This window comes from Bos grunniens, chromosome 15, assembly GCF_055505025.1.
Source record: "Bos grunniens cultivar Pamir isolate PY7600 chromosome 15, Bosgru_T2T1.0, whole genome shotgun sequence".
NCBI lineage: Eukaryota > Metazoa > Chordata > Mammalia > Artiodactyla > Bovidae > Bos > Bos grunniens.
The window spans coordinates 55,143,196-55,155,211 of NC_141179.1; the positions used below are offsets into that span (position 1 = coordinate 55,143,196).

Sequence of the window (12,016 nt, forward strand, 5' to 3'; positions counted from 1 at the left end):
TGCTTGGCACACCCTCCCTCCCAGCCTCAGTGGCTGGGCTCTTCCATCAGCTTCTTACCGAGTCACTTGATCACGAAGCAACTGGGGGGACGGGCAAGGGGACTCACACTGCCAGAGTCTGTGTGTCAGGCCTGGCACCTGCCTCCCATCGTCTCATTTAACCCCTGCAACACTGTGATTACTGGTGACATTTTATAGAGAAGGAAACAGGTACAAGGATTGAGTAACCTGCCTAAGGGGCAGCTTGCACTGGCTCTCCTGGGACGGGGTAGAGGCACCCACTCTGTGCCAGGCACTCTGGGAGCAGGGGGAGAATTGGGTGGCAGAGAATCTGCTTCTGACTGGCTAGCAAGGGAAGCAGACCTACATAAACCCAATCCACAGACCACAGAAGGCAAGTAAGGGCTGTGGATCTGTAGAGGAGGAGTCCTGGAAGCTTCTAGAAGGAGACATCTTCAGGCCTGGCTCCCTTCCTGATTGCTCCACTCCCACGACCACCACAGGAAGAAGGGCAAGCCTTGGCTGACAAAGTTCTGGTGCCCCGTGGGTCCCGCCCTGGAGGCTGCAAAGGGAGGAGAGGCAGCTGCTCAGCCAGCTGCCCCGCCAGTGACCCCACTGTGACCAGGCCCGCCTGCTTCCAGCCCTGCCAACCTGGCCTGGCCCAGCCGGCTCCCAATCACAGGGTCGTCTCGGCCCAGTTAATGACCATGCTCCAGCAGCCCAGGCCGCCTCCCTCCTTCAGGGGGAGGAGGCAGCGGCTAACTACAGAGCCTGCTGGTCCAGACAGCGCCTGGGCCAAAAATCACAGCCGCCCATCGTACCACATCCTCTGGCTCTGATGCTGTGGTCTCCTCCCCTACCTTCCAGGGTCACAAAGGACACTGCAGAAGGCTGGAGCTCTGGAAGCTCGGATACCCCACTCCCCTCCCCACAGACCCGGGGAAACAGGACCACAGATGCGTCTGATTCACCCCAAGTCATACAGCCAGCCAGTGCAGGGTCCAGGGCCCCCTGCTCAGCCCAGCACTGCCCTTCCCTAGCCCTGGGAGGAAGGACCCTTTCCAGGCTTTTTACATGTGCAGTTTGCTCTCGAGGTACTTGGGTGGAGTTGAAGAGGCAGGACATCTAAGAGCTGCTGTGCTGTCTGTTCAGTTGCAGATAACAGCACACTCCTGACTTCTCCCACCATCTAGCTGTGTGACCTTGGGCAAGACAAGGAGCCTTTCTGAGCCCTAGTTTCTGGGGCATAACAGTAGCTTCCTCCCAGCGTTGTGAATGAGAGGGTCTGTAAAACAGCACCGTGTCTAGCCCAGAACAAGTACTCAAGAGCATTAGCAATTGCTCATATCACCATCACAGTAGAAGTAAATGAGTGTGGATACATATTACCAACTGTAAAGTAGGAATTGTTTATACTATTACTATGAAGTGTGAAAGATTTAGAGGCAGAGTGACCAGAGGCTTGGGTAATCCAGGAATGTTTCTCAGTGGGGGGTGGAGGGATGGTGGGGATTTATGTTCTGAATTGGGCCTTGACCGATGGGGAAGTGGGCAGAGAGGAGGATGGTATGGACAATGGGAAAGAAAAGTGAAAGTGTTAGTCACTCAGTGTCTGACTCTCTGCGACCCCATGGTCTGGCCATGGACTTCTCTGGGCAGGAATACTGGAGTGGGTTGCCATTCCCTTCTCCAGGGGATCTTCCCGACTCAGGGATCAAAGCCTGGGTCTCCTGCACTGCAGGCAGATTCTTTACCATTTGAGCTATCAGGGAAGCCCATGGATGATGGGAGGAACCCCATAAACAAAGGGGCCACACGTGATGTGTTTAGGAAACAGTAGTGAGCAATGACCAGGGGTCCATGCAGTGGCTTTGGTGGACAAGACCTTGAACGCACAAAGAGGTCTAGTCTCCATCTTACTGGTAAGAAGGCATCACAGAGGGTTCTCAATGGGGCCCTGTGATGCTTTCTGCAGTGTGAATTCTGTCTGGCATTCAAGGCCCTCCACCATCTGGCCACCCACCCCTCTTATTCACACCCTTCTCTGACCCCACAGATTCATCACCACTCTAAGTTCTCCCCACCTCCCTGCTTATTACACCGGCTCATCTTTCCCGCCATTAGACCACCTTGCGGCTCACGTTCACAGTGAGGCACTCTTTCATTAAATGCCTATCAGGCCATCTTTATGTATATGACCTCACAGTTACCTGTAGCTAACCTCATTTTACAGAGGAGGGAGCAGAGGCCTGGCCGGGCAGGTGCCTTGCTCACAGTCACACAATAAGTAAGTGGCACGGCCAGAATTCAACCTTGAGCTGATGTCAGGACCGCTACTCTCTACAGCAAGTTGCCTCTAGCCCCTGTCTAGACATCTTTCTACTTGACAAAGCCTTCCGGGATACTCTGGTCCCCAAGAGCCTCTCCCAGCCACCCCTCCTGACCCATTTGGAATCAGGAGCCCAACAGTTTGATCCTTGTTCATCTAGCTTGGTTTCCATTGTTTCCTGCAGGCCCACCTTGCCCCCTTTAAGACAGCTGGGGTTGATAACAGGTCACTTTCTTCCTGTCGCCCCTTTCTGCCATATCTAAGACTTGATCTAGCACTGACAGGAACAACCTGCCTTCTCTGGTGGGGTTCAGAAACCCAGCTGACCACAGAGCAATCAATTCCTCCAAGCTGCCTCCCAGCAAGGGGAGCCATAAATTATTTACTGCACCTTTGTGGCTAGGGAGGCCAGACAATGGGCCAGAGGGAACGAACACCCACTCCCCCCAACCCTGAAGGGGGCCAGCAGCCCTGAGGTGAAGGGTCAGAACCCAAAGCCTCCTTGCCAGGGCCCCGAAGCAGATTCAAAAGGGTTATAGGATGAGGGCGGTGGCCCAGGGGAGCCTGACCCTTACAGCTGAGCAAATCCAGGTCTGTGAACCTGCAACAGTAGCCTCCATTCCTACCCAAGGCAAGTCTGAGAATTTCTCTGGCTTTCCTGGTCAAAAATTCAAGCTTCCTTTTCTTACAGGGAAGGAAATAGCTATCTGGCCACGTGCTGTATATTTAAACCTCACAACAACCTTGTAAAAGAGGAGTTCTAATTCACAGAGAAGCAGCTGGGGCTCAGAGGAGTGAAGTGACTTGCCCAACACCACATGGCCAGTGGGAGGAATCAGAGCAGATTTCTGCTGCCTGGTGTGACTCACTGCTGTTTGCCTGTGCGCTCAGCCCGCCCCATTGAGTGCTAGTCCCCACAATCCCTTCTCCATCCGGACACCTTCCAGGGCATCTGGTACACAGTCAGCACTCAGTTCCTGAAGCAAACTCAAAGGCTCTGCGCAGATGGTTTCACCTCTCTGAGCCTCAGTTTCCCACACAAGGTAGCCATTAGCAACAAGCCCTGTCTTGGCAAACACCACTCTTTAGCACTCGACAGTGGGCTGGACGAGACGGCCCTATTCTCTGAGCAGGTAACCTATCACCTGCCTTGACTCCATTTTACAGGTGAGGCGTGGAGCCACGGATGCATCCAAGAGACCCCTGGGGGGCGCCCCAGTGTCTCCTGCCTCACTGTGTTCCCGATCCTTTCTACTCCACCATGAAATGAGATCACAGGTGCGAGATTATCTCATCAAAGAGGAGCTTTGTTTAGATGCGGGATTATTATGAGCATTTGAACCCCCAGGGAAGGTGGGGGCTGGGAATCCCAAGCCCCTCAGTTACTTTCTCTTCCAGGTCCCCCAAACACTCACCCCCAGAGACTGAGAGCTTCCAGTCTTCAGCTGACCTCTCCACCCTCCCCTACCTCCTAGGGGCTTTCCAAAGTGGTTTCCCCTTGACTCCAGGAAGCTGGGCACAGCAGGGGTTAACTAGTCCCAGCCAAGGCCACCAGGGCTCCTATTGAGGCCACGTTCCCTTCCCACCAAGAACAAGAGCCCACGGAGTCCATGCCAAGCACTCTTTCATAACATCCCTCTCCGTGCACAACCCCAGGAGGCAACAGGACCCCTGCCTGGGAATCCGGCCCCTGGGACTGTGCCCTTCGCCCCGGCAGCCCCAACCCTGGGAACCTGTGCAAACCCCTGCCCTCCCAGACCAGAGGTGTCTTGCAGATTCCCCTGCCCCGGAGAGGCTGCGGTCAGACTTGAGGTCTGGGCCAGAGGCTGTGGGGCTGCTGATCTGTCTCAGGCCCCAGCACCAACCACATGGATTCTCACAACAGCCTCACATGTGGTCACTGAGACCTAACATCTGGGGTGGGAAAACCCCAGCCACCCATTGAGAAGACGCTAACCAGGGAAGCAGAGTGGATACCTTGAAGGATGTCTGGGAAGGTTCTTCTCAAGTGTACTTCTGGCTCAACCTGTCACTTGCTTTAGGACCTCAATAATTGGTACCCCCTTGTCCCCAGGCCTCAGTGTCCCCCTTTCCAATGTTCAGCATGTGTGCCGGGTGAGTACTGAGGGCCTCATCTCCTTCAGCTCTGACAGGCTTTGACTTGGGGACCTCTATGGTGTGTTCTCCTAGCAGATAAGCAGCATCTCAGGACCTCCTAGCCTCTTAGAGACGCTGGATCCTGGCACACAGGGGACGGGGCAGATGTCAGGGAGGGAAGCTGTGAAACTGGTAAGCTTCCCATTTCTGCTCTCAACTCTGGGTCACCTTTCCCGGGAGGTGACATGACAACGGGGTGGGAGGGAAAGACCACCTCCCAGCCTCAGGATCAGCTCTCCGAGGGCCCAGTGGCCCCACCTTGACCCCTCCCCCCCACCTCCTGCCTGGCAGCTATGCACTTCCTTTCTTTTCCTCTCCATTCTCTGCTCCTCTCCCTTTCCAGCCTAACACTCCTCCCCAGTCTCAGCACCAGAGTAAAAAAGAGCAGGGTCAATCAACCCTGATGAACCTCAGTTTCCCCATCTGTGAGCGCTCTTAACAGCACACAACACCTTTCATCACACGCAGTGGGAGTGAGCCATTTGAGGGATCCTTTGCGCAAGGGTGGGGCGCGGACCCGCACACAATGGGCGCTCAATAAGTGCCCGTTTTCTCTCCTTTTCTCCTCCCTTTCCCGCGCCCCGCTCCTAGCCAGTTCCAGCTGCAGCTAATGCCCCGTGCACACCCGCAGGTGGCCTCGGAGCTGCCAGGATGGGGTTGGAGGCCGCCTTTGCTCGGCATCCGGGGCTCTCTCACCTGCAGCTCTCGGCTCTCTCTTGTGTTCTCTTCGGGGCAAGCGTTCAGCCCCTCGTCTGGGCGGCAGGAAGGTGGCAGCTTCGGCTCGCAGCACCAGCACAGTCTGGCTCAGTCTGACTGTCCAGCCCGCCTGGGACCCCTCACGGGGCTCTGGACCAGGCCGGGGCTTCCTGGACTTTCGCACGGATCCCAAGTCCGAAGTACCGTGTCAGAGGCGGCAGAAGGTCCGAGTTTCGGGGAATCAGAGTCTGGAGGCGTCCGGACTCCTTTGCACTCAATCAGGGGGCTGGGGTGCACCCCGCCTTAACCCTGGCCGGAGGGCTGGGGGCTCCGACACACACTACAGAAAGGCTGTGAGCGAGCCCGTAATCCTGGAACCGTATAGTGGGCCAGGAGCGTCCCGTCCCGGTGCACTGGATCTGGGTCGGGGGTTCGGAGCGTCCGGGCTACACGTCCCGGACCGCGGAGCAGGGAGCGTCCCGCCGGAACCCGGGGCTGGGGCAGGCGGGGCAGGGCAGGGCGCCGGCGAGGAGCGCGGAGCCGCGGCGGCCGGAGCCGGCGGGGAAGTCTTTCTAGGTCCGGACTCGGCTGGCTCCGCAATATGGGGCGGTCCACGGCGCGGCAGCTGACTCCAGAGCTCCGGGCCGCGGTTATACTTCCTCCTCTTTCCTCGGATCGCTCGCCGCTCGCTTAGTCCCGCACCGCAGCCGCTGCCACTGCCGCTGTCATCCCCGCCGCCCACTCCCACTGGAGCTGCAGTCTGAGCCGGAGCCGAGCGGAGCCGGGGTACCGCCGCTCAGTGCCCGAGCGCCGGCCAGCACGGCCCCTCCCGAGTAGGGGCGGGATCAGTATGAGGCCCCGCCCACCCGAGCTACAAGCAAGGGGCGGGGCGAGCTCCAGATTCCGCTCCTACCCCCACCCGGCTCAGGTCCCGCGCCGTCGGGCAGCTGGAGCCAATCCGAGAGCGGGAAAAGAGCGGAACTCAGCGGAACGTGGACTCTACCTAGGAGAGGGCGGGGCCGAAGCGGAGAGGTGCAGCAGCAGACTGGATAAGGGAGGGCACTGTGGGATTTTAAAGAGCTGAGCTGAGGGAGAGGGTAACCTGGGGACCCGGATGGAAGTAGGAGTAGGGAGGGCTGGTTTATCTGGGACCGAGGGTGGGCAGTCAAGGGGTAGGAACAGGGGTCGAGGTGGGAAAAGGAACAGGATGGAAACTAGGGTAGTTATCCTGGGGCGAGTGGAGTCCTCAGGAATAGTGAAGCCCTCAATACTGGTGGGACACAGCCTCACAGTATCCTTCTCCCTCTCTGGCTTCTAAGGCTCAGCGTGAGATGAACTTGGATACCCTGAAATATTCAGGTTTCTGGAAGCAATGAAAAATAAGATTTTGAAAATAAAGAGCGGGTCTTTCTTTAACATTTTTCCTCCTTCCCAGAGCCCACCTGCGGGGGTGGGGGGGGGGTGGATGGGGGGCGTCGTTGTCAGTTTTAAAAATAAGACGCTAAAAGCAGAGGTTAGGTAGGGACAGCGCACAGACATCTCTATAGTATTGAGTTTCTGTCCTGTACTCCCACCCCATCCCTCCCCCAGAGCCTTGGAGTTGGGGCTGTGTCTGATTTATCTCTGGGCGCTAGATTCCCCATACAGGGCGAGGCACAGAGCTAGTCTTGGAGGGTTTTGATGTATGAATGACTGAGTGTTGAACGTCCAGCAGGGGCCATGTAAAAGCCATTAATTGGCCTGGGAGGGAAAGGATGGAGGCTACGGAGTACAGGTTTTCTGTAAGCCTCACCACCAACCTTGTACTATAGGTACCCCATTTCACTGATGAGGCCACAAAGGCAGAGAGATGTCACCAAGTGATGTTCCCAAGACCATATAGCTGGCACAGGATTCCTTCTACTCATCACTGTCACATTCTAGGGCAAAGCTATGTGGCTTTGAACAGGTTACTTGATCCCTCCGAGCCTCTGGTGCCTCAACTGTAAAAGGGAAATAAAGATGTTGCTACTTAGCGAGGACTGGACAGGCAGCAGGCTTCAGAGGATGGAGGGAAGGTCTTCTGGCAGAGGAAATAGTACGTGCAAAAGCATGGAGTCTGAAAGAACCTCTCTGGGGATCCCTCGCCTATTCTGAGGGGATTAGGAGAGGTTTCCCTCAGGGAGTGACAAGCAGACTCAGCCCAGAAATAGGGGTTAGCTAGCTTAGGAGGGAACCTTGGGGAATGGACAGTGCTCTGTCTTTGTAAAGGCCAGCCTGGACTAAACGCTGGAGGTGGGGGAGAGCACTGCTCTGTTGAAGAATCCAGACAAGTTCAGGGTAGTTGGTGCTCGTAGAGAAGGCACAGGAGAATGGATGGAAGAGGCAGGTGGAGCTAGACAGGAGCAGGAGAATACTTTTTCCTTTTTTTCTCTTTTTTTGGCTACACTGTGATCTCAGTTCCCCAACCAGGGATCAAGGCCAGACCCCCACAGTGAAAGCACTAAATCATAACCCTGGACCACCAGGGAATTCCCCAGACTTTTTTTCTAAGAGCCAAGAACTCCATTAGAGTCTTGCTTCTGGTCCTGAACCCAACAGGTTTTTGCTGAGGCCCCAGCCTTGAAGCCCCTGATTCTTCTCTCACTGGGTATCAGAGGGGAGTCCTGGGACGTTTTAAAACCAGGTCTTGATATGGGAAAGACAGGTAGGGAAGCCAGATAGCATGAAAACATTTAAAGCCCACAAGAGGCAGATGGTATGAAGAGTTGGAATCCTCTGTGAGGCCTGGACCCAGAGCTCTGCCCCATCCCTCTTCAGAGTACACCTTAGAGTCTGGCTGGGGGAACATGGAAAAGGGTGAGCAGAGGCTGAAGTCCAAGCTGTGTGTGTTGCGGGGGAGGCAGAGGCGGGGGAAGAAGCAGGTGTTCTCTCCTGGCCAGGCCCAGGGGTGGGGGTGGGGAGGTTGGCCCCAGGAAGCTAACACCGGTGGCTGTGGCTGGAGGGCTTGCAAGCTAGTTTGCTAAGAAACCTTGTGACTGCTCCCTCTGCTCAGAACCTTCTGTGGCTCCCAGTTGCCAGCATGATCAAGACCTAGATCCCAGCCTGGCATTCCGGTCCCTCTGTTGCTGCTCTCTGCCAACCCCACTGGCTTTACCTCCCAATCACTCCCCTCTCCCCTCATACCACACGTCTCTCAGCTTCATCCATGAACAGGATACATCTCTCCCTTCATGTGGTTGCTCCTGCTTGTCTGGGAGCCATGTTCCCCCTTCCTCCTGAGTTAATTCCTACTTCCCTGCTGACCTGAAGGGAAGAAGCTTTGGAGCAAATGCCCATCTGTCCTCCTCGTTGCTGTATTCCCAGACCCTAGCATAGTCTGGCACATAGTCTGGCTCAGTAAATAATTGTTGAATGAATGTTCAGTCTTTCAAATCAAGTGTCTCCTCCTCTGAGAAGCCTTCCTTGGATTCTCATTGGAAGTCCACCTTCGGTCTGGAATGGCTTGGCTTGAAGGCTCAGTAATCAGGTATTTCGTGTCTAGTTGGACCCACTGCGTCAGCAGTACCTCTGAGGCCGTGTGCCCCTATGCACCAGCACCCAGCAGACAGCCTGGCACCCTTGTGAGACCTCAGCATTGGGAGATGAATGAGGCTCTCACAAAGCTGTTCTCTGGCCGCCCCTGCTATGAGAGTCTCCAGAGTGGGGTCAGATGAGCAGAATGCCTGCATGAAAAGGAGGCTTTCAGCACAGACCCTCCATGATCCTTGAGGCCCCAGAGACAAGTGCCCAAGGTCAGCAGGAAGGGAGCAGCACGCAGGACTCAGACGCCCACATTCGCCCTCTGACTACCCTCCCCGGGGAGGAAGTCTCCCGACCCAGGAGAATCAGGCCTTTCTGCGCCAGAGAGGCTCACCACGTGTGACAGAGGCACGGTAATCACGGTGGCTTGTCTGAGGGTGATTGAATCTGAGCCCCCGGGGCTGACAGGAAAGGAGAGCCTTGTCAGCCTGGTGCCTGCTCAAAGGACCTTCACCCTCCTCACATTCTTCTTCTTTTTTTTGGCTGTGTCTTTTGGCATGCAGGATCTTAGTTTCCCGACCAGGGGTCGAACTGCGCCCCCTGCATCTTAACCACTGGACTGCCAGGGAAGTCCCCTTTCCCGCATTCTTCTGACCTTACTTTCTTCTGCAGTTTCAACTGTGTTGCAAGCTCCTTCCCAATTGCAATACAAATAAGCATTCACTTTGATGCTTACATTTACATTAACAATTTCACATTTTTTGCCTTAAGTAGGGCGCCCCATGAGGTCTGCTTTCAGTACACCGCTCCTGTGCGCCCACCATGTGGAGGCACTGCGCTTGGTGGGGGTGAACACCACCCTCCTGCAGCTCACTGCCTGGTGTGGGATCAGCAGGCTCAGCTGAACTAGTTCACACTCACAATACATCCTGCTTTCCTGCCTCGGCCAGCCTGGAACCCTTTCCCCAGCTCTCCCGCCTGCACGCGCCCCACTTGGCCACTGGGCTTTGCTTCATCCCTCAAGGCCCAGGACACAAGTTGACCTCTCTGAGAAGCCTGCCCGACTCCCCCAGCTGGGAGCACAGCACCATCAAACGGAGCTGGTGATGCTGCAGGCTCTTTGTGCCTCTCCTGGGGCTCTGATCTACTTAGATGTTGGCTGTTTATGGGTCGGTTTTCTCACTGGAATGTGAGCTTCTAGAGGGTAAAGAATGAAATCTTGTTTCTCTGTGCCCCCTGCCTCTGCTCATTCCACATTTACCAGTAGTTCTTTGAAAAAGAAAGATTACTAAAAATAAAATTTTACTTATTTTTTCCTATTTATGTATTAATGTATTTACGTATTATTCCTATTTTATTTAATTTTTTGGTCACACCATGTGTCATCTGGGATCTTAGTTCCCCAACCAGGGATCAAACCCAAAACCCCTGCATTGGAAGCACAGAGCCTTAACCACTGAACTGCCAGAGAAGTCTCTTAGCAATAATTCTTAGGCTGGATGAAGTCTTGGATGAACTATTGGGCATCCAGGGATGTGACAGTCAGGGAGGAAGCGCCCTGAACATCAAGGAACCCTGGTGCCAGGTTGTCTGCAGTAGCCACGTGTACAGCGTGTGCCCTAAAGATGGAGGAGGTTGCGTGATTCAGTGGGGGCGAGGGGAGCAGGGGGTTTGAGGCGGGTTCACTGAGAAGGTGACACTTGAGGTAGAGGGGACGTTGAGCCCAAAAGCATAAAAGTGGGAACTAACAGGTGACGGGTGAGGAGTTCAGTGCGTTTGGAGGAGCAGGAATGACACAGGAAGGAAGAAATTGAGGGCGCAGCTAGAGCACAAACTCTGGACCCACATGGCCTGGGTTTGAATTCTGGCTCTGCCATCACCAACTTGTCATTGCTCTGCGCCCCGGTCCCCCATCTGTACAGTGAGGCTTATACAACTACCTACATTGTAGTCTATCTAGGATTAAAAAGAGTTAACTTCTATCAAAGCTTAGGGTAGTGCTGGTACATGATAAGCCTCACTGTGAGTGTCTGATAAACAGGATGGAGCTGGAGGGGCCAGCAGAGGCCGTATTAGGTGGGGCTGTGAGTTTGGCCTTTATATCCAGAGGGCATGAGAACCTTAGCAAAGGGGGAATGTAGAAGAGAGGAGGTGGCTTGGCTTAGATCCAGCCTCACTCCTCCCAGCCTGTGAACACCCAGCTGGCCCCCAACCCTGCCTGCTGCTCCTCCTCCCCAGCCTTCTGGTGCCCCCAGTGGCCCTATGGCATCAATCAACGTATAGTGAGACTGTAGGGGCTAGGGCCACCCCCACCCTGACATATAGGAGGAAACTTTGTCACTGTTCAGTCGCTAAATCATGTCTAACTCTTTGCAACCCCATGGAATGTAGCATGCCAGGCTCCCCTGTCCTTCACTATCTCGGAGTCTGCTCAGATTCATCTCCATTGAGTTGGTGATGCTATCTAACCATCTCATCCTCTGGGGCTTCCCCGGTGGCTCAGTGGTAAAGAATCTGCCTGCCAATGCAGGAGATGCAGGTTTAATCCCTGGGTTGGGAAGATTTCCTGGAGAAGGAAATGGTGACCCACTCCAGTATTCTTGCCTGGGAAATCTCACGGACAGAGGATCCTGCTGGGCTATAGTCCATGGGGTGAAAAAGGACTGGACACAACTTAGTGACTGAATAACAACAGAGCCCGTATTACACTGAATGGCCTGCCTTGTTATGCTCAGTATCTGATACGATAGTGAATATGTTGAAACTAAGATCATTGCCAGATCTAGAGAAAATTCTCTGACTTGTTGAGGAAAGTTTATGGCCCAATTAATTGCCAAAGGTGGTCAAGGAGGGGCCCAGGTCCCATGGGCAGGGCCTTGTATCCAGGCCCTGGCTGGGCTGAACTGACATTGGGATTGGATCCAAAGGTATATTGAGTGGAGAATGGTCGAGAGGGACAGAGTCCACTGCCGGGACTGGAGGTGAAGTTGGACATAGGGCACTTGAGGCCTGATGCAGCAGACTCCGCGGGAGCCTGACATGCATCCTGGCCTGGGCATCACCCACTCCATGTCTAGGCTTCTCCATGAGTGAAATGGAGATGAGAAGAGTGGCCCCTTGAAGCTGAAGCCGATGGAAGGAGTGGCGGCACGGGGACTTGTCACATTTGTCATTGAGTTTGGTTTCTCTGCTGAGGGCAGAGGGGACCCCTGGGAGGGTTTAAGCGGGGATAGCAAGATCGAGTTTGCTCTTCAGAGCTTGCCTTGGTCACTGTCTGGAGAAGAAACCGAAGCAAGGAGGCCAGGCTGGGGACTGTTTTGAGTCCGGGTGACA

The 12,016-nt window shown here is 54.9% G+C and overlaps 1 protein-coding gene across 4 annotated transcripts in view; it reads right to left on the bottom strand.

Annotated features, from left to right (window-relative positions):
• Positions 1–6,041, bottom strand: part of GDPD5 (glycerophosphodiester phosphodiesterase domain containing 5) — a 90,562-nt gene extending 84,521 nt beyond the window's left edge. For 2 of the 4 annotated variants that reach the window (XM_086340874.1, XM_086340873.1), the window contains exon 1: positions 5,183–6,036. The gene's annotated coding sequence lies outside the window, so the exon portion shown is untranslated. Of the gene's footprint in view, positions 1–5,182 lie in introns of all 4 variants that reach the window. The other 2 variants (XR_015142189.1, XM_086340872.1) reach the window with 2 other exon arrangements.
• Between the last annotated feature and the right edge of the window lie 5,975 nt (positions 6,042–12,016).